Below are 24,625 nucleotides of genomic sequence, written 5' to 3'. Positions count from 1 at the left end.
GGTACAGTGCTCTGCACACAGTAAGCACTCAATAAATACGATTGATTGATTGATTGATTGATTTCACTTCTCTGTGCCTGTTACTTCATCTATAAAATGGGGATAAGATTTGAGAGCTCTCCGTGAGGTGTGGACTGTGTCCAATCTGATTAGTTTGGATCCTCCCTTCAAAGCCCTACTGAGAGCTCACCTCCTCCAGGTGGCCTTCCCAGACTGAGCCCCCTCCTTCCTCTCCATTTCCCCCTCCCCCGAGCCCTACCTCCTTCCCACAGCACCTGTATATATGTTTGTACAGATTTATTACTCTATTTTACTTGTACATATTTACTATTCTATTCATTTTATTTTGTTAATTTGTTTTGTTGTTTGTCTCCCCCTTCTCGACTGTGAACCCGTTGTTGGGTAGGGGCCGTCTCTATATGTTGCTGACTTGTAATAATAATAATAATGAGGGCATTTGTTAAGCGCTTACTATGTGCAGAGCACTGTTCTAAGTGCTGGGGGGGATACAAGGTGATCAGGTTGTCCCACGTGGGGCTCACAGTCTTAATCCCCATTTTACAGATGAGGTAACTGAGGCTCAGAGAAGTTAAGTGACTTGCCCAAGGTCACATGGCAGACATGTGGCGGAGCCGGGATTCGAACCCATGACCTCTGACTCCAAAGCCCGGGCTCTTTTCCACTGAGCCACGCTGCTTCTCGTGTACTTGTACTTGTACTTCCCAAGCGCTTAGTACAGTGCTCTGCACACAGTAAGCACTCAATAAATACGATTGAATGAATGAATGAATGAATCTACCTCAGCACTTTGTAAGTGCATAACAAATATTATAAAAAAATGAATACCACCTCCATTACCAAGTCAGACCCATGGTCCATCCTACTCAGGATTCTGTTTCCAACAGTGGCAGCAGGATTCTTGGAAGAACAGGCTGGCCCCTTGAGTGACACATCTTCAGGACACAATAGGAATAATTCTATCAATAATCTTATCAGTGTGGAAATGAGTCCATTAAAAACTGAAAGCCCATTTTCCCGCCAGCCCTGACAAATGAGAGACTGCCTTTGTGATCACATTAGCAAGTGTTAGCTCCCACCCTTTCAACAAAGGATTAGCAAAGAAGAGGGGAAAAAATATTTATCCAATCCAGAGAAAGCATATAAGAAAATGGGAATTATGGAGAATGAAAATTTACATATTGTCTGTGATGGGGAAGGTTGGGGAGGGAATCTGGAGGTGGATGACTTCCAAAGGTCTAGCTTAGTCAGCAGGGTGACTTAGAGGATAGGACATGAGTCTGGAAGTCAGAAAGACTTGGGTTCTAATCCCAACTCCACCATTCATTCATTCATTCAATAGTATTTATTCATTCATTCATTCAATCGTATTTATTGAGCACTTACTGTGTGCAGAGCACTGTACTAAGTGCTTGGGAAGTACAAGTTGGCAACATATAGAGACGGTCCCTACCCAACAGTGGGCTCACAGTCTAGAAGGGGGAGACAGAGAACAAAACAAAACATATTAACAAAATAAAATAAGTAGAATAAAAATGTACAAGTAAAATAAACAGAGTAATAAATACATACAAACATATATACATATATACAGGTGCTGTGGGGAAGGGAAGGAGGTAAGGCGGGGTGATGAAAAGGAAGGTATACTACAAGAAAGAAATTGGTATTTTTAACTTTCTCTAGAGCTCAAAATAATTCTTCTCCCGGTCTTAGGTCATAAAAAAGCAACAGCCCCTAAACAGCAAAAGCAAAATAGGGAGGTTAACTTACTGTGGGCACAGCACTGTACTAAGTGCTTGGGAAGTACAAGTCGGCAACATATAGAGACGATCCCTACCCAACAACTTGCTCACAATCTAGAAGCCATTTGTCTGCTGCGTGACCTTGGGCAAATCACTTCACTTCTCTGGGCCTTTAGTTACTTCTTCCATAATATGGGGATTAAGACCGTGAGCCCCACGTGGGACACGGACTGTGTCCAATTTGATTAGCTTGTATCTAACACAGGGCCTTACAGTAAGCACTTAACAAATGCCATAAAAAAAAATATCACCCCTTTCAGGGGAACAGCTTCAATTTTTTCGTGTCAAGTCCAAAGGTAATTCTTATTCACAAGTTTAAGGACATATGTACACTAGGTGGCACCAAAAGTAAACTCTAGCCCCATCACCTTTTGAAGGACAGAACCTAGATTAAATCTTTTTAAGACCAAGAACGAAAAGGCTGGCCCCACAGCTCAAATACCTTTAAAATCATCAGAATCCATTCAGTATAGAGTTGAATCCAAAGTAGATCGGAAAGTTGCAGTAACTTGTCGCAGGCGGGGAACGTGTTACCAATTCTGTTACATTGTTTTCTCCCAAGCTCATGTTCAGTGCTCTGCACATAGTAAGTACTCAATAAATAATATTGATTGATTGATTGATAGCAGTAGTAATAATAGAGTTAATTGCTTACTGTGGGCAAACCACTGGACTAAGCATCAGGGGAGAATCTGATAGGGTCCTGGCTCTCAAGAGGCTCAAGATTTAAAAACAAACTGGGTAAAGGGGATGGTGCTAGACACACAAGAGAAAATAGAACAATAAAAACAAAATCAACATAAAAGCTAAAGGGGCAGATACAAAATGAAATCAAAGTCTTAGGGGGCTAGGGCTAGAGTTTCAGGGTTCTCACAGCACAGGTTTGACAATCCAAGCCCCTTGCCCAGCCACAACCTTGCCAACTTTCTGCATTTTGTGGTGGTGGCCTTTTGAGGCTACTTCTGCTCCTGCTGCCGAGATGGAATAAGGCAGGTTGGGAAAGAGGCTTGGTGGGAGGGGGTGGGGTGAGAGAGAAGGATGCATTGCCGGTTACCGCCTCGAATATCTGGTGGTTATCCGGGGAGTGCATGGCCACTGCTCACCTTTCCGGATCTCAGATTCAGGCAACTTTTCTTTCAAAAAGTCCTCACTGAACTCAGGATAATGAGGCCATCTGTGTGGCAGTTTATATTTTCTGGGTGCTGCAACAGTACTTGGGGTCTGTAGGCCAAGTGTAGAGATGCCAATGACCCTGCCCTTTGTGGGCTTCCTCTGGTGATCCATCTCTCCATTTTAACACAAAGGGATTCCACCCTCCAGACCTCAGCTTCAGTACTGCCAGATGGCCCTAAACAACAACCAAAGAGCCTGATAACGGTTATTCATTCATTTAATCACATTTATTGAGTGCTTACTGTGAGTTCAGGTGAGAGCCCTGACCATCTCCTAATGAATTCCTAAAATCTCAAAACTCACAGGGCTAACAGGGGAATAGCAAGGACTCAAAGTAAATTGCCCCCCCCCCCCCCCACTCACCACCACCACAAGTAGTACAGCAATCATCCAGTTTAATAAAGAGCTCAGGGCACTGGAAAATAATAATAATAACTGAGGTAATCGTTAAGCACTTACTTTGTGTCAAGCTCTGTACTAAGTGCTGGGGTAGATACACATAATCAAGTCCCACACGGGGGCCTGAAAAGTGAAGCTGAGGGCAACTATCTTAGTGGCAAAGCTTTCAGGGAACAGGTTCCCATTTGAACCAAAACTTTCTTTATAGTTTTACATTCCCATAAACAGGAGCGTTCATGAATCAGTCAAATAGTTGATGATTTTCCCACTTCTGGGTTTGAAAACGGAAGTGGGTGGGGGTTGCCTGCAGCCATCCAATGCATTCCTTAGAGTGCATGGAACTTGATTTAGCCTTCCATGACTGGCTTCTGGAGAGATTTGGGATGTAGAGGATGGGAAGCAGTGTGGTCTGGTGAAAAGAGCACAGGCCTAGGAGTCAATCAATCAATCAATCAATCGTATTTATTGAGCGCTTACTGTGTGCAGAGCACTGTAGTAAGCACTTGGGAAGTACAAGTTGGCAACATATAGAGACAGTCCCTACCCAACAGTGGGCTCACAGTCTAAAAGGGGGAGACAGAGAACAAAACCAAACATACTAACAAAATAAAATCAGAGGTCCAGGGTTTTACTCCCGGCTTCTCCATTTGTTTGCTGTGTGACCTTGGCAAGTCACTCCACTTCTCTGTGCCCTGATTTCCTCAGTTGTAAAATGGGGATTAAATCCTACACCCTACCATGAAGAACGGAGCCCGATATGGGATAAAGCTTGTCTCCAACCCAATTATCTTGCATCTACCCCTAAACTTGGTGCAGTACTTGCCACATGGTAAGTGTTCAACACATACCATAATTATTATCACTGTTATTATAATTGTTGTTATAATTTAACTAATATTACTATTATTATCTTTCAATCAGTCAATCAATAGTATTTATTGAAAGCTTACTGTGTGCAGAGCACTATACTAGGTGCTTGGGAGAGTACCATATAACAGAATTGGTAGACATATTCCTTGCCCACAAAGAGTTATTATTGCTATTATTATTATCATTCATTCAATTCCATATTTATTGAGCACTTATTGTGTGCAAAGCACTGTACCAAGTGTTTGGGAGAGCATAGTACAACAACAAACACATTTCCTGTCCACAATGAGCTTGCTGTCTAATAATAAAAACATTACTGTTATTGTTATTTTGCTAAATGGTGCAATCCTAGCCATTAGGATGGAGGTCAAGGAGGGCAGTCAAGGCTCACTTCTTCCAATTACTCGATGGTTATGGTCAGAGTCAGAGCACTGGGCTAGAGAAACATCGGTCTGACCCAGGGAAGGCACTGCCATTGCCATTGCTTCCTTCCTCCCCATCTCCTAAAACCTGAGAGTGCATTCTGCACCTCGCTGAAATTATTTCCCGAGTGCCTCCATTGTGCAGAACTCTGTAGTAGAGACTTGGAGATGTTCAGAGAAATTAATCATAGTCTCTGCCCTCCAGGAGAGCAAGAGCTAAGAAAGAAGGCAAACACAGAAACAATTAGCAGTTCAACATTGTAGATGCCAATGTACACAATTAAGCAAACAACAGAAGACAGGACCTCCTGGGGAGGCTTATCAGGGAAGCATCCATATCTCTCTTCCTGTTCCTCTCCTGCCCCCATAGTAATAGTAAAAGTGTAGTAGTAAGATACTACTACTACTATTATTATTAATAATAATAATTGTGGTATTTGTTAAGCGCCAGACATTTTACTAAGTGCTGGATAGATACAAGTTAATTGAATAGGACACCGTCCCTGTTCCACAGAGGGCTCACAGTCTCAATCCTCATTTTGCAGATGAAGTAACTGAGGCACAGAGAAGTGAAGTGATTTGCCCAAGGTCACACAGCAGACAAGTGGCGGACCTCAGGTCCTTCTGACTCCCAGGCCTGTGCTTCATCCACTCGGCCAAGCTGCTTCTCTAATAATCTATATTATTATTGTAGTATATATATAATAGTAAAATAGTAATTTAAGCACTTACTGTGTGCAGAGCACTGTACTAAACACTTGGAGAGAATGCACAAGTGGGAACTGGGAACAGTTTCTGTCCCTTGGAGGGCTCACAGTCTAAGATTTAAAAGGGAAGAAAGGTTTGGAGAGAAACATATCAGGAATGATGAAACACTGAAACTACACAAGCGAGTGCACAGTATATGCTCAAAGTTGATTTTGAGCCTGTTCAAGTGGGGATGGAGGAGTTGGCAAGCGTGTGGTAGTGCATAATAATGATGGCATTTATTAAGTGCTTACTATGTGCAAAGCACTGTTCTAAGCGCTGGGTGGTTTACAAGGTGATCAGGTTGTCCCATGAGGGGCTCACAGTCTTAATCCCCATTTTACAGACAAGGTAACTGAGCCCCAGAGAAGTTAAATGACTTCCCAAAGCCACACAGCTGACAATTGGTGGAGCTGTGATTTGAATCCATGACCTCTGACTCCAAAGCCCGTGCTCTTTCCACTGAACCACGCTGCTGTAGTTAAGAACACCTCAGGGTTGCTCTGTGTTATAAAGGTTCAAGGCCATTCACTAGCTTCTCCTAGGACAGAGGCTTAGAGTTGGTACTCTGGTGGGGCATAGAAGGGGCCTCAGAGCTCCTAGAAGGTTTAACCCCATACAGGAAGAGCCCCCATCTTTCCTTTCCTCTAGTAGAGGTGCATTTAAGATATTACTACAGGGATCGGAATATATTAAAGATTTTTATTACATCGTAAGCCCAACTCTTTCTCCACAGGACCACAGAGGAGTGCAAAGCCAAGCAGAAAGGGCAACTGAAGAGGTACAACCATTGCTCAGAGCGTGGTTTAGTGGAAAGAACACAGGCTTGGGAGTTGGAGGTTGTGGTTTCTAATCCCGGCTCCGCTACTTGTCTGCTGTGTGACCTTGGGCAAGGCACTTAACTTCTCTGTGCCTCAGTTACCTCAACTGTAAAATGGGGATTAAGACTGTGAGCCCCATGTGGGACAACCTGATTAACTTGTATCTACCCCAGTGTTTAGAACAGTGCTTGGCACGTAGTAAGTGCTTAACTAATACTGTAATGATTCTCATTATTAAGTCTGAGAGGTCTGAGAAGCAGTGTGGCCAAGCAGAAAGAGCTCTATGTGTCAGAAAGATCTGGGTTCTAATCTCAGCTCTGCTACTGCTACTTGTCTGCTGTGTGACCTTATACAAGTCACTTCACTTCTCTGTGTCAGTTACCTCATCTGTAAAATCAATAAATCAATTGATTGCATATATTGAGCACTTACTTTTTCCAGAGCACCGTACTAAGCACTTGGGAGAGTACAATATAACAGTTGGAAGACATGTTCCCTGCATACAATGAGTTTATGGTCTGGGGTTGTGGGATGTCAGACATTAATAAAAATAAAGAAATTGCAGATATGTACATAAGTGCTGTGGGGCTGAGGGAGGGGTGACTAAAGGGTGCAAATCCAAGGGCAAAGGTGAAGCAGAAGGGAGTGGGAGAAGAGGAAATGAGGGCTTAGGTGGGGAAGGCATCTTGGAGGAGATGTGTTTTTAATAAGGCTTTGAAGGTGGGGAGAGTGATTGCTGGATATGAAGAGGGAGGATGTTCCAAGCCAGAGGCAGGATGTGGGCCAAAGGTTGGCATCAAGATATGGGGATTAAGACTGTGAGCCCATGTGGGAAATGGACTGTGTCCAACCTGATTAGCTTGAATCTATATCAATGCTTAGTACAGTATCTGGTACATAGTAAACACTTAACAAATGACCATAAAAACAAGTCAAATGACAGTGCCGTGAGCTCAACTGCATGAACTCAGCACTATTAAAGGCGTTCCATGGCCATCTGTCTTTATTTTACTTAAAGAAATACTTAATTCAGGGAATTAAAAGTAGAACAATCTTGAAGTTGGGCATGATTAGAGAAGGGACAACTAAAACACACTTGTAAACCATCCCTCAAAAGCCATACAGAACCAGATACATGGCCAGATTTTCTGGCAGTCATTTAACTAATGGAAATACCTCCGCTCCCAGAGGAGTTTTGCCACAAACCAACCCAAACAAGCAGATTTTTTTGTAAAAGAAGCAGGGGTGAGGCGATATAGTTTTTGTTTTTTTGAATTAGGAGTCCATTTATTAACTTACTTTTAACTTACCCCACTAATCTATTCATTCAAATTTATTCTTACTGTGTGCAGAGCACTAATGACTCAGACTGAGCCCCCCCATCCCCCCGCCTTACCTCCTTCCCCTCCCCACAACACCTATATATATGTATATATGTTTGTACATATTTATTACTCTATTTATTTTACTTGTACATATTTATTCTACTTATTTTATTTTGTTAATCTGTTTTGTTTTGTTGTCTGTCTCCCCTTTCTAGACTGTGAACCTGCTGTTGGATAGGGACCATCTCTGTATGTTGCCAACTTGTACTTCCCAAGCACTTAGTACAGTGCTCTGCACACAGTAAGTGCTCAATAAATACAATTGGATGAATAATGGTTTACAAATAGTACCAATCATGCCAAATTCATTCTGGTCCCCCTTCATTCTCCATGTAAAGAATGGCAGAACTGTTTCACAGAGGAGGCTCATGTAAGCATATGGATAGACTGTTGTCTTATGCTGTCCAGTCATCGCTGACCCATAGTGACGCCATGGACACATCTCTCCCACAACGCCCCACCTCCATCTGCGATCATTCTGGCAGTGGATCCAAAGAGTTTTCTTAGCATAAATATGCAAGTGGTTTACCATTTCCTTCTTCCGCACAGTAAACGTGAGTTTCTACTCTTGATTCTCTCCTGTGCTGCTGCTGCCCAGCACAGGTGAGTTTTGACTTGTAGCAGATTACCTTCCACTCGCTAGCCACTGCCCAAGCTAGGAATGGAATAGTATGCCTCTGCTTGACTCTCCCTCCCATAGTCAAGGCTGGTAGAGTACTGGAAACTCTCCAGGTGTGAACCTGAGAAGGGATGGATAGGTAGGGAGTCATTTTAAACTCAGCAGATTCTAAGAGCCTAACAGAACATCCAAAAGACACAGCCCTCCTACCTTACCTCACTGATTCCCTACCAAAACCTAGCTCACACACTTCGCTCCTGTTGCCAACCTACTCACTGTATCTTGATCATATCTATTTTGCTGCTGATTCCTTGTCCACATCCTCCTTGGAACTCCCTCCCACCTCATAGCTGACAAACCACCACTTTCCCTAGCTTCAGAGCCTTATCAAAATCACATCTCCAAGAGGCCTTCCCCTTCCCCCAGTTTTCCCCAACTCCCTCTCCCTTCTGTGTCACCTATGCCCTTTGATCTGTACCCTTTAAGCATTTGATATTCACCACCACCCTAGCCCCACTGAACTTATGTAAAGATCCACAATTTATTTATTTTTACTGATGTCAGTCCCCCCCCCTCTAGACTGCAAGCTCCTTGTGGGCAGGGAATGAGTTTACCAACTTTGTTGTATTGTTCTCTCCCAATACAGTGTTCTGAACAGAGTAAGGGCTCAATAAATGCCATTAACAAATTAATCTCACAGACCTACCTCTTCAGGTGTCCAAGTGACCCTCAGAAGCAGAGACGGAGAACTAAGAAAGGAGCATAGAACAAATCCAATAGTATTATTGTATTTTGCAGGTGAAGAAGGTGGGCACAGAGAAATTAAGCGACTTGACCAAAATTATACATACCCAAAGGACCCAAGCTGGGATTAGAATCCAAGTCTCCAGACTCCATTCATTCATTCAATCAATCATATTTATTGAGTACTAACTGTATGCAAAGCACTGTTCTAAGCACTTGAGAGAGTACAACAACAAACAGATACATTCCCTGCCCATAACGACCTCACAGTCTAGAGCAGGGGAGACAAACATTAATATAATTAATTAATTAATTATAGATATATACATTTGTGCTGTGGGGATAGGAGGGGGGATGAATGAAGGGAGCAAGTCAGGGTGACACAGAAGGGAGTGGGAGAAAAAGAGAGGAGGGCTATCAAGGAAGGCTTCTTGGAGGAGATGTGCTATCAATAAGACTTTGAAGTGGGGGAGAGCATATCTGTCTGATATGAGGAGGGAGGGTGTTCCAGGCCAGAGGTAGGATGAGGGCTAGAGGTCGACAGTGAGATAGATGAGACTGAGGTACAGTAAGGAGATTGGCATTAGGGGAGCAAAGTGCGCAGGCTGATTTGTAATAGGAGAGTAGCGAGGTGAGGTAGGTGAAGAGCACTTTAAAGCCAAAGGTGAGGAGTTTTTGTTTGATGCAGAGACTCCATCCTACTGCACACTGAAATGGATTGGGTCCAACAAGAAATCACATTGTTGAAACTGGTTTAAATCAGATTCTTTCCAAATATGGTACAATTGTTCCTGTGGATTGACTCTTCCGAGCTCTGAACGCCATAATGTAACTCAATCTGAAAAACCTCTGCAATGAGTTTGAATGGCAAATGCAGACCTCCTCTGCAGTACATCCAGGCTCAGCCACTAAAATGCAAGTTAAAATGCATAAACTCTTAATTATCATCTAGTACAGGAAGTTTCTAAATAGCTAGCCAGCTATGCATTTGGCTACTTTAAAGCACTAACACTTAAAAGCTTGGTTTGAGAAAAATGTTGCTCTTTTACATCACTGCAACTTTAGTACATATTTCTTCCACAGAAATGAAGCCTGACTGCCCTCACTTGAATCTTTAAAACACATGCATTGAAGAATAATACTGATTCACCTTTTCTGAAAGTCACAACACCCGTAGTTCAGCAATCCTGCATATGTCTTTGTGTGTGTGTGCACACATTTAACAACTTTTCTATCCTTGTCCCAGTAGGTGGGGAGGGGAAGGGTTCTGTTTTGTTCATCATGCCTGCTTTCATAATGCGACAAAATAGGAAGTCACAATATTAAGTGTGACTGTTTCCCCAGAGTTGAAGAAGGAGAAGCTGGGGTTAAATGACTTAGTGAAACATTTTTTTCTTTGGCTAATCATTATGAATGGATTCTTCTAGGCACCTTAAACACTAAGCTCCCTCCAAATCCTACTTGATTTGTTTAACATGAGGAAACAATAGGATTTACTGTCTTGTAATACTGTCTGGGGGATATGCCCTATTATTTTAAGCAATGTTACTACCGTGCCAGCAGAATCCAAGTATATAATATTGCTTTTGCTAATGGTAGAGTTAGCTATTTTGAATAAGTGCACCGGAGGAGTAATTAGTGTGCCTGTTCGTTCATAAAAAAGTGTTTTCCCCTGAAGCAGCAGTTATGCTGGAGTTCTTGAATGGATTTTAGCTTGTAGTGGGCAGGGAACGTTTCTACCGACTCTGTTGTATTGTAATAATAATAATAATGTTAATGGCATTTATTAAGTGCTTACTATGTGCAAAGCACTGTTCTAAGCACTGGGGAGTTAGAAGGTGATCAGGTTGTCCCACGGGGGACTCACAGTCTTAATCCCCATTTTACAGATGAGGTAACTGAGGCACAGAGAAGTTAAATGACTTGCCCAAAGTCACACAGCTGACAATTGGCAGAGCTGGGGTTTGAACCCGTGACCTCTGACTCCAAAGCCTGTGCTCTTTCCACTGAGCCATGCTGCTTCTCCATTGCACCCTCCCAAGTGCTTAGAAAAGGGCACTGCACACAGTAAGTGCTCAATAAATACCACTGATTGATTGATCTTAATAAATGTGATTGAGTGATCGATTGGTGGATCTTAATGTCAGTCCAGTAGCTTGCAAGTCTTGGAGTATTCTCTCAGTTCATTGTATTTTCTTGTTTCATTTTTCCATCTGTTGCAGAGAAACAGAAAGATCCCAGTCTTTCTCATTATCCATGTCTATGTCTCCTTTAAACTTCATTTTCAGTGGGGAGAATAGGCTCACGGGGGTTGAAGTTGTCATTTGTCTTAGGGATTTGGGGATTATAGGCTACATTCCCCAAACCTATTAAAAAAAGGGATTTTGACCCACCCTCTGCAGTTTAAGCCTATATTTCCTCCACTCCCTTTCCTCCCAGCCCTTTTGCAACAGGACTGTTTCCTAGGAGTGATTTGAGCAGATAACCCAAAATACCCAGTGTTAACACGATTAGCTCTAGTAATAGCCTCCTTAGTCACACACACCCCTTCCTCAGGGAGAACTCAAAGATCCCCACCCATATCTCTTAGATTGTTGCAGATGCAGACCAAAACAGCAAGAATCCAATGCCTGCTCAACTTGACCCTGATAGCTTCCGCCCCTCCAAAACCCATTTTCAAATCATTGCTTCTAATCCCCATTTCTCTAGTTTTCTCCCCATGAAGGGTTTCTGGAAGGCCAGGAAATGACTTCCATTCTACCATGTGTTTCACCAAATTCATTTTATGAGCCAACGAAGAAGTTTAGGTTGGCACAACTTGTCCACTGCCTTGTATTTATGACTTCAGTTTCCTTTCCCACCACTATGTTTCAGAATTTGATTGCATTTTGTGACTTCATCATTTAGAAGTGGGATATTAACTCTGAAGAGCCCAAAAAATGATTCTGAGCAGGCATTTGAGACATCGCTGTATTCGCTGGTTGTTCTTCTCCATCAATTCCATTTTAATTCTTTGCTGTTTTCCTTTCCTGAAATAATGCTTCCTGCCTCTGCTCCCTCACTCCCCTGAAAACAACAACAACAAAAACATAAAGCTAAATTCCCAATTACTTTAGCATACATTTCTGTCTTTCACACCTTTCACCATACTCTGATCTTGTATTTGTCTATCTTGGATTTTAGCATTTTCTTTTAACCTGTGGGAAAGACCTTCATTGGGTGGAGTTTTGTTGTTTTGGTTATATTAACTGTACAGAGTCTTGACTAGTTACTACTCCATATGAACAGCAGCAGCAAAATTCAGAAACAAAGTACCCATTTTAGTCGGCACTCAAATGCACATTTTAGTCACACCCAGCAAGACACTTAATATTTATTAATCCCCACTTTCCCAGGTTGTAAGCAACTCCCTAAGAGTACATTAGGTAACTGGCTAGATTTTAACTCTTTCAGAGTACATTTTTTTTATCCTAAAGAGGTAAAAGATATGGGTACCGAGGCAGGAGAATCCTGCCCTTGCTTGTAGCTCAACATCCCAGATCTTTCCCTGTTTATGTTGGCTCTCCTCTTCCCCAGGACCACCATCCCAAGTCTCACTTTCTGCTGTTTCCCCCCACCCCCACCCCATTCCCTCCCTCAGCACTGGACATGTCTAGTGCTGTTCCTCCCCCCCCCCACCCCACCCCATTCCCTCCCTCAGCACTGGACATGTCTAGTTGGAAAGGCCATAGAAATGAGACTCAGGAGACCTGGTTTCTAATTCCTGCTCCAGTACTTGTCTGCTAAGTAACCTTGGGCAAGTCACTGAATTTATCTGTGCCTCAGTTTCCTCAAATGTAAAAAGGAAATTTATTCCCTTTTCTCCCTCCCCCTAAGACTGTGAGCCCCATGTGGGACAGGGACTGTGTCTGATCTGATTATGTAGCACTTAGTTCAGAGTTTGTACATAGTAAGCTCTTAATCAATCAATGGTATTTATTGAGCATTTACTCTGTGCAGAGCATTATAGTAAACAGTTGGGAGAGAACAAGTAGACATAATCACTGTCCTCAACTTCACAATCTAGCAGGATTTCAATTTATATTACTATTAATAATTATTGTAGAGAAGCAGCATGGTCTAATAGAGCACAGGCCTGGGAGCCAGAAGGACCTAGGTTTTAGTCCCGGCTTTGCCACTGTCTGCTATGTGACCTAGGGCAAGTCACTTCATTTCTCTGTGCCTCAATTACCTCAGCTGTAAAATGGAGATTAAGACTGAGCCTTATATGGGACACAGACCATGTCCAACCTGATTAGCTTGTATGCAATCTCAGCGTTTAGTACAGTGCTTGGCACATAGCAAGAGCTTAACAAATGTCATAAAAAAATCATAGCAGGGGAGCAGTGATGTGTCTATGATATGGTTTGATGGGAGAGGGTGAGGTAGGGTGAGGAAGAGGGAGCTTTGGCTGGTTCTAACGAAGGGTGGAGAAATAAATAGACCTCACAGATGCAGGCACAGACTCAGACAACCTGCGTCGACATTGAGTCACAAATCCAAGAGGTCACCAAGGAGCCCCATGATACATTGTTAAATTCGTCATGAAGGCCCAGAGAAAGAGAGCATAGATTTTTAGACCTGCCTCTCATTCACCGAAGCTTTATAAATTCTTCCTGTATTAATTTTCAAGAGCTGTTTTATTTGCAAATTCCACAGTAAAGTGCAAGCATTCTGTTAATCAAAGCTCTAAAAGCCTGCAGCTTTCTAAACTTTCAGCTTCACTACCAAAATGTATCCCTCAGTTCGCTTTTTCCAGACTTCCAACTCCATCTGCTTAACAGTCGGCTTGGGAAATATTAGGAATCTCCTCTCCAGAAATCCTCAGGTGGTTTTATCGATAAAAAAGATAGAAAAACATTCAAAAGGTAGGATGAATCAATCACTGGCATTTACTGAGGGCTTTCTGTGTGCAGAGCTCTGTACTAATGCACTTGGGAGAGCACAGTATGGCAAAGTTGGTAGACACATTCCCTGAGCTGATCATTTTTTTCCCTGAATATACTGTTGTTGCTTTTTCAATGCAGAATGGTTCATTGAATGCCAGATTTCTTTCAGGCTTTTACCTGAAAGAGTGTCTGCTGAGAAATACAGGTGCAATTTAATTGCGAGGTCTGAGTTGGATCGACATCATTTTATGGTGGGAGTCGGGTGAAAGGGCCCGGACAAAACACCTTTAACTGGTAAAGGAAGGACGGGCACAGGGGACCTATTTAATCTTAATGCTCTCATTTAGCTGCATGCCCATTCAAACAACCGCCAAAGAGGTGGGAGACATACTTTGGCCAGTTGTGACACTGAAAAGCAAGTGACTTCCCCCACTCCTTAAAATTTTACATAATCCAGCTGCAGCTATTTCTTTCTTGGAGAGTCCAATCTTCAGTTCTAGGAAAAAGAATATCCTGTAAGAATAGTCTACACCTGCTGGAAGAAATTCCATTACTCTCCTCCCCTGCACTGTATGGAAAATTCAGGGATCAAATGCACGCATAAATTTATTTTTCACTAAGCCAAGGGTTGAATTGTGTTTAGTGTGAAGCAGAGGAGTGGTGATAGGGATGCAAGCAGGGAGTGCACAGTCGTATTTGGGAGGAGCTCCACAAAGTGAGGGATGGAGAACAGATGAGTTTGTTGGGAGGGAAGTCTTGGAATGTCCTTCCTGGACAACTGGAACATAATGGAGGTTGGGCAGTTTCTCACACAGGATTGCTTTTGCTTAAAATGTTGAGCCAACTAAAGACTGCCCCCCATTACATAGTTCCGCAGTTGGTCTTTCTGAGTAGTGGATTTTTTTTTATGGTATTTGTCAAGTGCTTATTACATGCCAGGCACTATACTAAGCACTGGGTGGTTGCAAGCAAATCGAGCTGGACACAGTCCCTGTCCTACATAGGACTCACAGTCTTAATCCCCAATTTGCAGATGAGGAAACTGTGGCATAGAGAAGTTAAGTAACTTGCCCAAGGTCTCACAACAAGCAAGTGGCAGAGCAAGGATTAGAACTCAAGTTCTCTGATTCCCAGGCCCGTGCTCTTTATATTAGGCTGGGTTGCTTGTCTTATTTAAATCCGTTTTCTTGTTCCGGTGACATTCTGACTGTTCGGTGAGTTGGTGTTCTCCCAATAAGACTGTGAGCCCCTTGTGGGTGAAGAACCTCATCTTCACTGAATTTCACATGATTGGCAAAGTACAACATAAGCACTTAACAAATGGTAGCAATGATAACTACCAACCAGAAATTTACAGAGGTGCCATTATCATCCAGTGAAGTGGCTATTATAATGTGAATTGACTTACTTCTTTTGGGACAATAAGGCGCAAGTATGCCACTCAATAGCATGTCATGTTCTGTGAACCATCCCCTACTCCTGGAAACAATATTCAATCTTGCCTTCACTGACTCTGTCCTCTTCTGGTTCTTCTCTGATCTCTCTGACCGCTCCTTCACAGTCTCTTTAGCAGGCTTTTCCTCTGCCTCCCACTCCTAACTGTGGGAGTCCCTCAAGGCTCAGTTCTCCATCTACACCCACTCTCTTGGGGACTCATTCACCCCCATGGCTTCCACTACCATCTCTATGTGGATGGTTCCCAATTCACCATTCATTCCCAGCCCTGATCTCTCTCCTTCTCTACAGTCTCACATTTCCTCCTGCATTCAGGACTTCTCTATCTAGATGTCCTGCTGACATCTAAAACTTAACATCTCCAAAACAGAGCTCCTCATATTCCCACCCAAACCCCATCCTCTCCTTGACCTCCCCATCACTGTTGACAGCACCACCAATCTCTCTGTCTCACAAGCCTGTAGTCTTGGTGTTATCATCGATTTATTTCTCTCATTCAACCCACATATTCAATCTGTTACAAAATCCGGTCAGTTCAACTTTCACAACATTGCTAAAATCTGCCCTTTCCTCTCCATTCATACTGCTCCTATGTTAAACCAAGCACATTTCCTATCCCATTTTGAGTATTACATCAGCCTCCTTGCTAACCTCCTTGCCTTCTATCTCTCCCCACTTCAGTCCATACTTCATTCTGCTGCCTGGATCATTCTTCTACAAAACTCATTCCATCCATGTTTCCCCACTCCTCAAGAACCGCTGCATGTGCCAAAAATTCCTTACCATTGGCTTTAAAGCCCTTGATCACCATGTGCCTCCTACTGTACCTCCCTGATTTCCTGCTACTACCCAGCCTTCACACTTCACTCCTCTAATGCCATCTTACTCACTGAACCTCTATCTTGTCTATCTCACTGCTGACCTCTTGTCCATGTCCTGTCTCTTGCTTGGAATACCCTCCCTTTTTCCATCTGACACAGTCACTCTTCCCACCTTCACAGCCTCATTTACTAAAAGCACATCTTTTCCAAGAGGCCTTTCCAAACTAAGCCCTCATTTTCTCTTCTCCCACTCCCTTCTGCAAACACCTTTGCACTTGGATTCTCACACTTCGTTCAACCCACCCTCAGTCCCACAGCACCTATGCACATCTCTATAATATACTTATTTGTATTAATGTCTGTTTCACCCTCTAAACTGTAAGCTCTTTATGGGCAGGGAATATCTTCATCATTAATTCATTCATTCAATCATATTTATTGAGTGCTTACTGTGTGCAAAGCATTGTACTAAATGCTTGGGAAGTAGAAGTTGGCAACATATAGAGACGGTCCCTACCCAACAATGGGCTCACAGTCTAGAAGGGGGAGACAGACAACAAAAAAAAACCATTTAGACAGATGTCAAAATCGTCAGAATAAATATAATTTTAGCTATATGCACATTATTAACAAAATAAATACAATAGTAAATATATACAAGTAAAATAGAGTAATAAATCTGTACAAATATGTTATATTGTACTCTCCTAATTGCTTAGTACAGTGTTTTGCAAACAGTAAGAATTCAGTAAGTACCATTGATTGAATGATTGATTCTCTGGGCCTCAGTTTTCATAATACAAAAATGAGGATTTACTACATATTTAGACTGTGAGCCCATGTGGAGTCAGGGCTGTGTCCGATCTGATTAACTTGTATCAACCCCAGTGCTTAGAACAGTGCTTGACACAGTAAGGACTAGACTATGAGCCCGTTAGGTAGGGATTGTCTCTATTTGTTGCCAAATTGTACTTTCCAAGTGCTTAGTACAGTAGTCTACACACAGTAAACGCTCAATAAATACAATTGAATGATGAATGAAAGATTAAACAAATGCCATAATTATCGTTATTATCGAGTTTGCTGATGCTGTTTTGTTTCGTATGTGACACAGTCCCATCCTAGAGAGGAGGTGCTCAGGAAATGTAGTTGGTGATGCTGATGAGTAGCACTTCGTAGAACCTAGGTTGGCTTTCTGAACTAACACAGCTGAAAGGTCAGGTCCTGTGCTACCTATCCCTGGGCCTCAGACTCCTCTCCAAAACTCCAGGTGGCAGCTTCAGATATCATTATTACTGACAATAATAATACCACTTATCACTTACAATGTGCTAAGGACAGACATCCTTGTCAGTCTCCTCTTTGTTCTAAGTGGAGGGGGGTACAGTGGGGGCCCAGGACCCCAAAGCAGAGCTGAGGAGTGAAGGCCTAAATAGGGAAGTGGCTGGAGTGGGAAGTGAGGTTTTTTCTGGTTACCAGGGGACTCATGCTCCCCAAGAGGAGCCTGGGAGAGTGAAGCAGGTGAGGAAAATGAAGCAAGACAGGGCTACTGGTAAAGAGTCCAGAAATTGGGAGTGGTCACTGAAGCCAGACCCAACCAGAAAGGCTTGTAATAATAATAATAATTATGGTATTTTTAAGGGCTTACTGTGTGCCAAACACTGTTCTAAGCATTGGAGCAATTACAAGGAAATCAGGTTGTCCTACGTGGGGCTCGCAGTCTTCACCCCCATTTTATAGATGAGTTAACTGTGGCACAGAGTAGTTAAGTGACTTGCACAAAGCAGACAAGTGGCGGAGCCGGAATTAGAACTCACGTCCTCTGACTCCCAAGCCCATGCTTTTTCCACTAAGCCACGCTGCAGAGCCCTGTTTGGGTGGGAAACCCTGTTCCCTTCCCAAGCAACTCAGCAACCCCCTGAGGCTGAACTACCTGATTTAGGCAATGATAGTCTAGCCCCTCATTAGAGCACTTCCGCACACTTTCCGTTGCTACCAAGAGACTTTTCATCATTTTGTGACTCCTCTGAGCAGTTGAAACTCTGAGGAGTTTGTTGTTGGGAGCATATGGATATTTTGTGTGGAATATTATTTTAATGATTCCCATTAACAGTGAAAATGCAAGGCAATATTGACTTAGAATAAGTTTTGCACGTGAATCTTCAAAAGTAGCTGAGATTTGCATAGCTTCTCCCCTCGCAGATATCCGTGCCTAAGCCTTCTGTTTTGCTGCTTTCCCTCAAACCATGCCAAAGGGTCAAGATGGGAAATATTTCTCCTTGATGTTTCATTTAATTTCTGACTTCTTGAGTCCCTCCCTAAAGGTCTCTATTCCTTTCTATTCTTTTGTGAAAGCAAGTTCTTTTGTACTGAATTATTAAAAGGACTGAAAAAGTTGGTCACCTGAACTGCTCCTAATTCTTTTTACTCTTTTTATGGTATTTTTCAAGTGCTTACTGCTTGCCAGGCACTGTAAGCTCTGGGTTAGATTCAAGTTAACCAGGTTGGACGGAGAGCCTATCAAGTGTAGGGCTCACAGTCTTAATCCCCATTTTACAGATGAGGTAACTGAGGCCCAGAGAAGTTAAGTGGCTTGCCCAAGGTCACACAGCAGATAAGTGGCAGAGTTGGGATTAGAACCCAAGTCCTCTGACTCATAGGCCCATGCTGCCTCTACTGACCATGCTGACGATTCATTGGCCAAATACTGACAAAGCCTCTGAACAATACTAGGAGAGGCAACTTTGTGGATTTTAAAATTGTCATTTCTGACTAGACTGTAAGCCCCTCTAGGCAGGGATCTTGTCTACTAACTCCACTGTATGCTGCAAACACTTGGTCCAGTGCTCTGCATAGAGTAAGTGCTCAATATGATTGATTGAGATGGGCTGCAGCAGAGACTGGATAGAACATTCAACTTGGGTATTATTCAATCTGCTACTTCCTCCTACAGATTTCAGCACTAGGTTTTATATTGTATTTGATCCCGGGACTTTGTATTCTACAACTCAAGCATTATCAATTTATTTGAGAAGCAGCATGGCCAGATGGATAGAGCAGGATAAGACCTAGGTTCTAATCCCAACTCCACCACATATCTGCTGTGTGACCTTCTGAAAATCGCTTAACTTCTCTGGGCCTCAGTTACCTCATCTGTAAAATGGAGATTAAGACTGTGAGACCCAGGTGGGACAGTGACTGTCTACCCCAGCGCTTAGTACAGTGCATGACATATAGTAAGTGCTTAACAAATACCACAATTATTATTATTATTGTTATTATTATTAGCAGCAAGTCTTCTAGGGTGTGTGCCTGGAGGGCCTGGTCATTCACATAGGTCAGTCTGCTGTGTGACCTTGGGCAAGTCACTTTACTTCTTTGTGCCTCAGTTACCTCATCTGTAAAATGGGGCTTGAGACTGTGAGCCCCATGTGGGACAGGGACTGTGTCCAACCTGATTTGCTTGTATCCACCCAATGCTTAGTGCAGTGCCTGGCACATCATAGTAAGCACTTAACAAATACTTTAATTGGTATTATTAACATTATTACCAGATGCTAGGACCACCACCAGTGCTCATGTCCAGTTCACCAATCTGCCAAACTCCAGACAGTCAACCAGTGGTATTTACTGAGTGCTTACTATATACAGATCCTTGGGTTAAGTACTTGGTAGAGTACAATATAACAGAATTGCTGTCCTATAGACCATAAGCTCATTATGGGCAGGGAAAGTATTTGCTAATTCTGTTGTATTCTCCCAAATGCTTGGTACAGTGCTCTGCTCATAGTAAGTGCTCAATAAATATCATTGATTAATTGATTAATAATAATTGATTGAAAAGAGTTGTTAGACGCAATCTAGCAGCCTCCAGACTTCTGGTTGCATTCTCCTTCATGGCTAAAATTCTCACCCATGGAAGATATTCCCAAAGCAATAAAACTGTTGCAATACTATCCCAAAGGGCTTTGTATCTAGATCCTGCAGTGACACCCTGTTTGGGCTCTGCAATGGGACAGAAGAGGCTCAGGTAGACTTTCCACCCAACCAAGGCAGAACTGCCCAGTTTCTAATTGGAAAGAATCAATTCAGTCGAGGACTGGGCTTTCAGAGATTTCCAAAATTCCTGGAACCGGGATAGTTTTCTATTAGCCCCTACCGGCCATTAATTTCAAATGAACATAAAATATATTTTATAGTTGCTTTATCGGGACCAACGTTGCATCACTTTTCTATGTTTCCAAGTTGCTGTCTAGGGACTTGGAAGCCAATCTGTGTATATTGCAGTAAAAAATTCTGCATTAACAGCAGAGTTTCTGTCTATCAAAGTCCTAATTTCCATTGGCCTTTGAGTTTTGAGCCCTATAAATCTTAAATGTGCCTTTCATTTCATTTTTCCACACTTCAAGTACATCTGTTCAACATTTGCTTCATGAAATAATAGGACTAAGCTCCAACTAGTCATTTCAGCCCTCAGCCTAGAAATACAGGCCTACAAACCCATGCTAATGTTTAAGGTTGCAGTAGCTTGTTTAACTGGCTCTCAAGTTGGTGCCTTATGGGTTTCATGAAGATGGTTTTAGTCCCAGAAACTCTAGTGAAATTGTCCCCTGTAAGTTGTCACCAAATGCAATGAACATTGCAAGTCTCCCATTTCTAGTGCCAAGGCTAGGGGATTTTTACTGTATTTTATTGATTATTTTCAGATTGCTATCTTGTTTAGCATTATCAACCTATGTTATTTATTGAGCATTTATTCTGGGCAAAGCACTGTAGTGAGAGCATGGGAGAGTACAGTGCAAAAGAGTTGGTAGACATGTTCCTTGTCCACAGTGAGCTTACAGTCTAGCCAGGGAAGCAGACATTAATATAAATAGATAACTTGCAGTTATGTACAAAGGTGCTGTGGGACCGAGGGTGAGGTGAATACCGAATGTACAAATGGTACAGATCCAACTGCATAGATGAAGCAGAGTTCATTCATTCAGCCATATTTATTGAGCACTTACTGTGTGCAGAGCACTGTACTAAGCACTTATGGAGAGAGAGTCAAGGAAAAGAGGACTTAATCAGAGAAGTCCTCTTAGAAGAGCTGTGATCTTATTAAGCATTTGAAGGTGGAGAAAGTGGTTATCTGACATATATGGAGTGGGAGAGAGTTTCAGGCCGGAAGACGGATGTAGGAAAGGGTTTGGTGGCAAAATAGATGAAATTGGGGGTTTCAGAGTGAGCTGGTACTAGTGGAGTGTGTGGGCTGGGCTGCAGTAAGAGATCAGTGAGGAAAAATAGGAGGGAGTAAGTAGATTTTAATGCTTTAAAGCCGATGGTAAAGAGTTTCTGTTTACTACAGAGGTGGATCGACAATCATTGGAAGTTCTTGAGGAGTGGGGAAACAGGGACTGAATTTTTTTAGAAAAATGAATCAGGCAGCAGAGTGAAGTATGAACTGGATTAGGGAGGGACAAGAGTCAGGGAAGTCAAGGAAGAGGCAGAGTGTGGTTCAGTGGAAAGAGCACGGGCTTGGGAGTCAGAGGTCATGGGTTCTAATCCTGGCTCCGCCACATGTCTGCTGTGTGACTTTGGGTGAGTCACTTAACTTTTCTGAGCCTCGGTTACCTCATCTGTAAAATGGGGATTAAGATTGTGAGTGCCACATGGGACAACCTAATCATCTTTTATCCCCTCAGTGCTTAGAACAGTGTTTCACACATTGTAAGTGCTTAACAAATGCCTTCATTATTATTATTATGTAGTAGTAGTAGTCGTGTTGGGTAGGGACCATCTCTATATGTTGCCGACTTGTAATTCTCAAGCGCTTAGTACAGTGCTCTGCACAAAGTAAGTGCTCAATAAATACAACTGAATGAATGAATGAATGAATGAATGAATAAATACTTGAATTGGCATAGTAGCAGTTTGGATGTAGAGGAAAGGGCAGATCTTACTGATGTTGTGGAAGAAGAATGAGCAGGATTTAGTGACAGATCAAATATGTGGGCTGTACTAGAGAGATGAGTCAAGGACAATACAAAGGTCAAAGGCTTGTGAGAAAGGGAGGATAGTGGTTTTGTCTATAGTGATAGCAAAGATTGGGTAGGTCAGGGTTTGGGTAGGAAGAAAAGGAGTTCTGTTTTGGACATGGTTAGTTTGAACTGTTTGAGGGACATTTGGGTTGAAATGTCCTGAAGGCAGGAGGAAATGTGAGACTGCAGAGACCAGAGGTCAAGGCTGGAGATGTAGATTTGGGAATCATCAACATAGAGATGGTAGTTGAAGCTATGGGAGTAGATGGAGAATAGACGGAGACTCAGAACTGAACCTTAAGGGACCCCCACTCTCAGAAGGTGGGAGGCAGAGGAGGAGCCTGCAAAAGAGACTGTGAAGGAATGGCTGGAGAGATCAATCTTCACTGAGAGCTTACTATGTGCAGGGCATTGTACCTAGCTCTTGGGAGAGTACAACACAACAATAATAATAATTTCAAAATTTGTTAAGTGCTTAATTTGTGCCAAGCACTGTTCTAGGCACTGGGGTATATGCAGGGTAATCAGCTTGTCCCACGTGGTGCTCACAGTTTTAATCCCCATTTTATAGATGAGGTAACTGAGGCACAGAGAAGTTAAGTGACTTGCCCAAAGTCACACAGCTGATAAGTGGCGCAGCCAGGATTAGAAACCACGACCTCTGACTCCGAAGCCCGTGCTCTTTCCACTGAGCCATGCTGCTTCAACAGACTCACCAGAAATGTTCCCTGCCCATAATAAGCTTCCCGTCTAGAGAGATAGAGGAACTGAGAGGACAGTGTCAGTGAAGCCAAGTTGGATATTTCTAGAAGGTTGGTCCATGGTACCGAAAGCAGCTGAGATGTCTAGGAGGATTAGGATGGAGTAGTGGCTACTGGATTTGCCGAGAAGGTCATGGGTGACCTTAGAGAAGGCTATTTCCAAAGAGTGAAGATGGTGGAAACCAGATTGGAGGGGATCAAGGAGAGAATTGGAGGAGAGGAAGTGGGGATATTTCGTGTAGAAAATTCACCCAAGGAATTTAGAGAGGAATGGTAGGAGGGAGATAGGGCGATAACTGGAAGGAACCATGAGGGCAAAGGGGGACTTTTTTTTTAGGATAAGGGATACATGAGCATGTTTGAAAGCAGTGAGGAAGAATGGAATGAAAATTGAACAGTTGAAGATGGCATTAGGAAGGGGAGAAAGGAGGGAGTGAGTGCTTTAATAAGATATGGAGGGTTGGGGTCAGAGTTATGGGTAGAGTGGTTACAAGAGGACTGTGGAGCCCATGGGGATGGGAGAATTTTAATCATCTTCCTGTACCAGAGGTTTTTCTAAGGAAGGTGAAAACTTTGGGATAATTATAAGAAAAAAGTAAATAGAACTGGCTGAGCCCCATCTGGTGGCTAGGAGAATCGTGGGAGGGGCTTGCAGTGGCAGCAGCTGCAGATGGCGAATGCTGAAGATGACCCCACTGGCCCCAGTCCTGTTGCTAGGGGACTAGGGGTAAAGTGACCCAGGAAATCCTCGGGGGCATCAGTTGGCAGCCCCAATCTGCTCCTGGACCAGGCAAGTTAGCGGGGGTCGGTATATCCCTCTGGGTGGTCTTTGCACAAGGCCCTTTGCCTAACTGTTGGGAAGTTAAGGTCAGAGCCTTCCTGCTCTCTTCCTCTCTCCCCTCCTCCATCTTCCACACATCAGTTGCTCCCTAGGAAATGTCAGGAATAGCAGAAGGGAGGGAGGGACATTGTGAGGGAGCCTGAATGACTTGGGCCACCTCTGACAACGAATTTCTCACATGAAGAAACACAGCATCAAAGATGGAAATGAAGTCGGTTGTTCTAAAATGGCAGGATTATGCTTCATTCTAATCTGACCCAGCCAACATGGTCCAAAATGGGGTTCTAAAGTGGGATGCCAAAGACCTGGGATATACTCTCTGCTGCTCCCCGATTCTGTCTGGAACATTGGGTGGATCACTTCAGTGCTTCGGTTTTCCAGTTTACGGACTGTAAGCTAATTGCGGACAGGGAATGTATCTGTTTATTGTTATTCTGTACTCCCAGCGCTTAGAACAGTGCTTTGTATATAGTAAGCACTTAATGCCATCATTATTATTACTCTCCCAAGTGCTTAACACAGTGCTCTGCCCACAGACAGCACTCAATAAATATGACTGAAGGAATGAATGAATAAAATGGAGGTCTTTTCACACTGATCTTCTTGCACAGGGGAGTTGTGACTCTTTGATTCAGCACTGACACATAAATGCCCTGCAACACACAACAAAGCTTTTCAACTGGATCTCTCTGGATGTTGGGTCAAGTATTTGCAGAAAAGATCTCACACCACTGTGGTAGGGAATCCTGGACTCGTGCCTGTATTTAAAATCCATACCTTTCTTTCCTTTCAATTA

General features: G+C 42.9%; 1 non-coding gene across 1 annotated transcript; it reads right to left on the bottom strand.

The window, feature by feature from the left end:
• Positions 1–8,250: 8,250 nt before the first annotated feature.
• LOC119936393 lies at positions 8,251–8,387 on the bottom strand. Its single transcript, XR_005453730.1, has one exon. It is a non-coding gene; the product is annotated as a small nucleolar RNA SNORA7 (small nucleolar RNA).
• Between the last annotated feature and the right edge of the window lie 16,238 nt (positions 8,388–24,625).

Source organism: Tachyglossus aculeatus, chromosome 1 (genome assembly GCF_015852505.1).
Source record: "Tachyglossus aculeatus isolate mTacAcu1 chromosome 1, mTacAcu1.pri, whole genome shotgun sequence".
Classification (NCBI taxonomy): domain Eukaryota; kingdom Metazoa; phylum Chordata; class Mammalia; order Monotremata; family Tachyglossidae; genus Tachyglossus; species Tachyglossus aculeatus.
The sequence above is the reverse complement of the archived record's forward strand: the minus strand, read 5'-3'. Positions and strand labels throughout refer to the sequence as shown.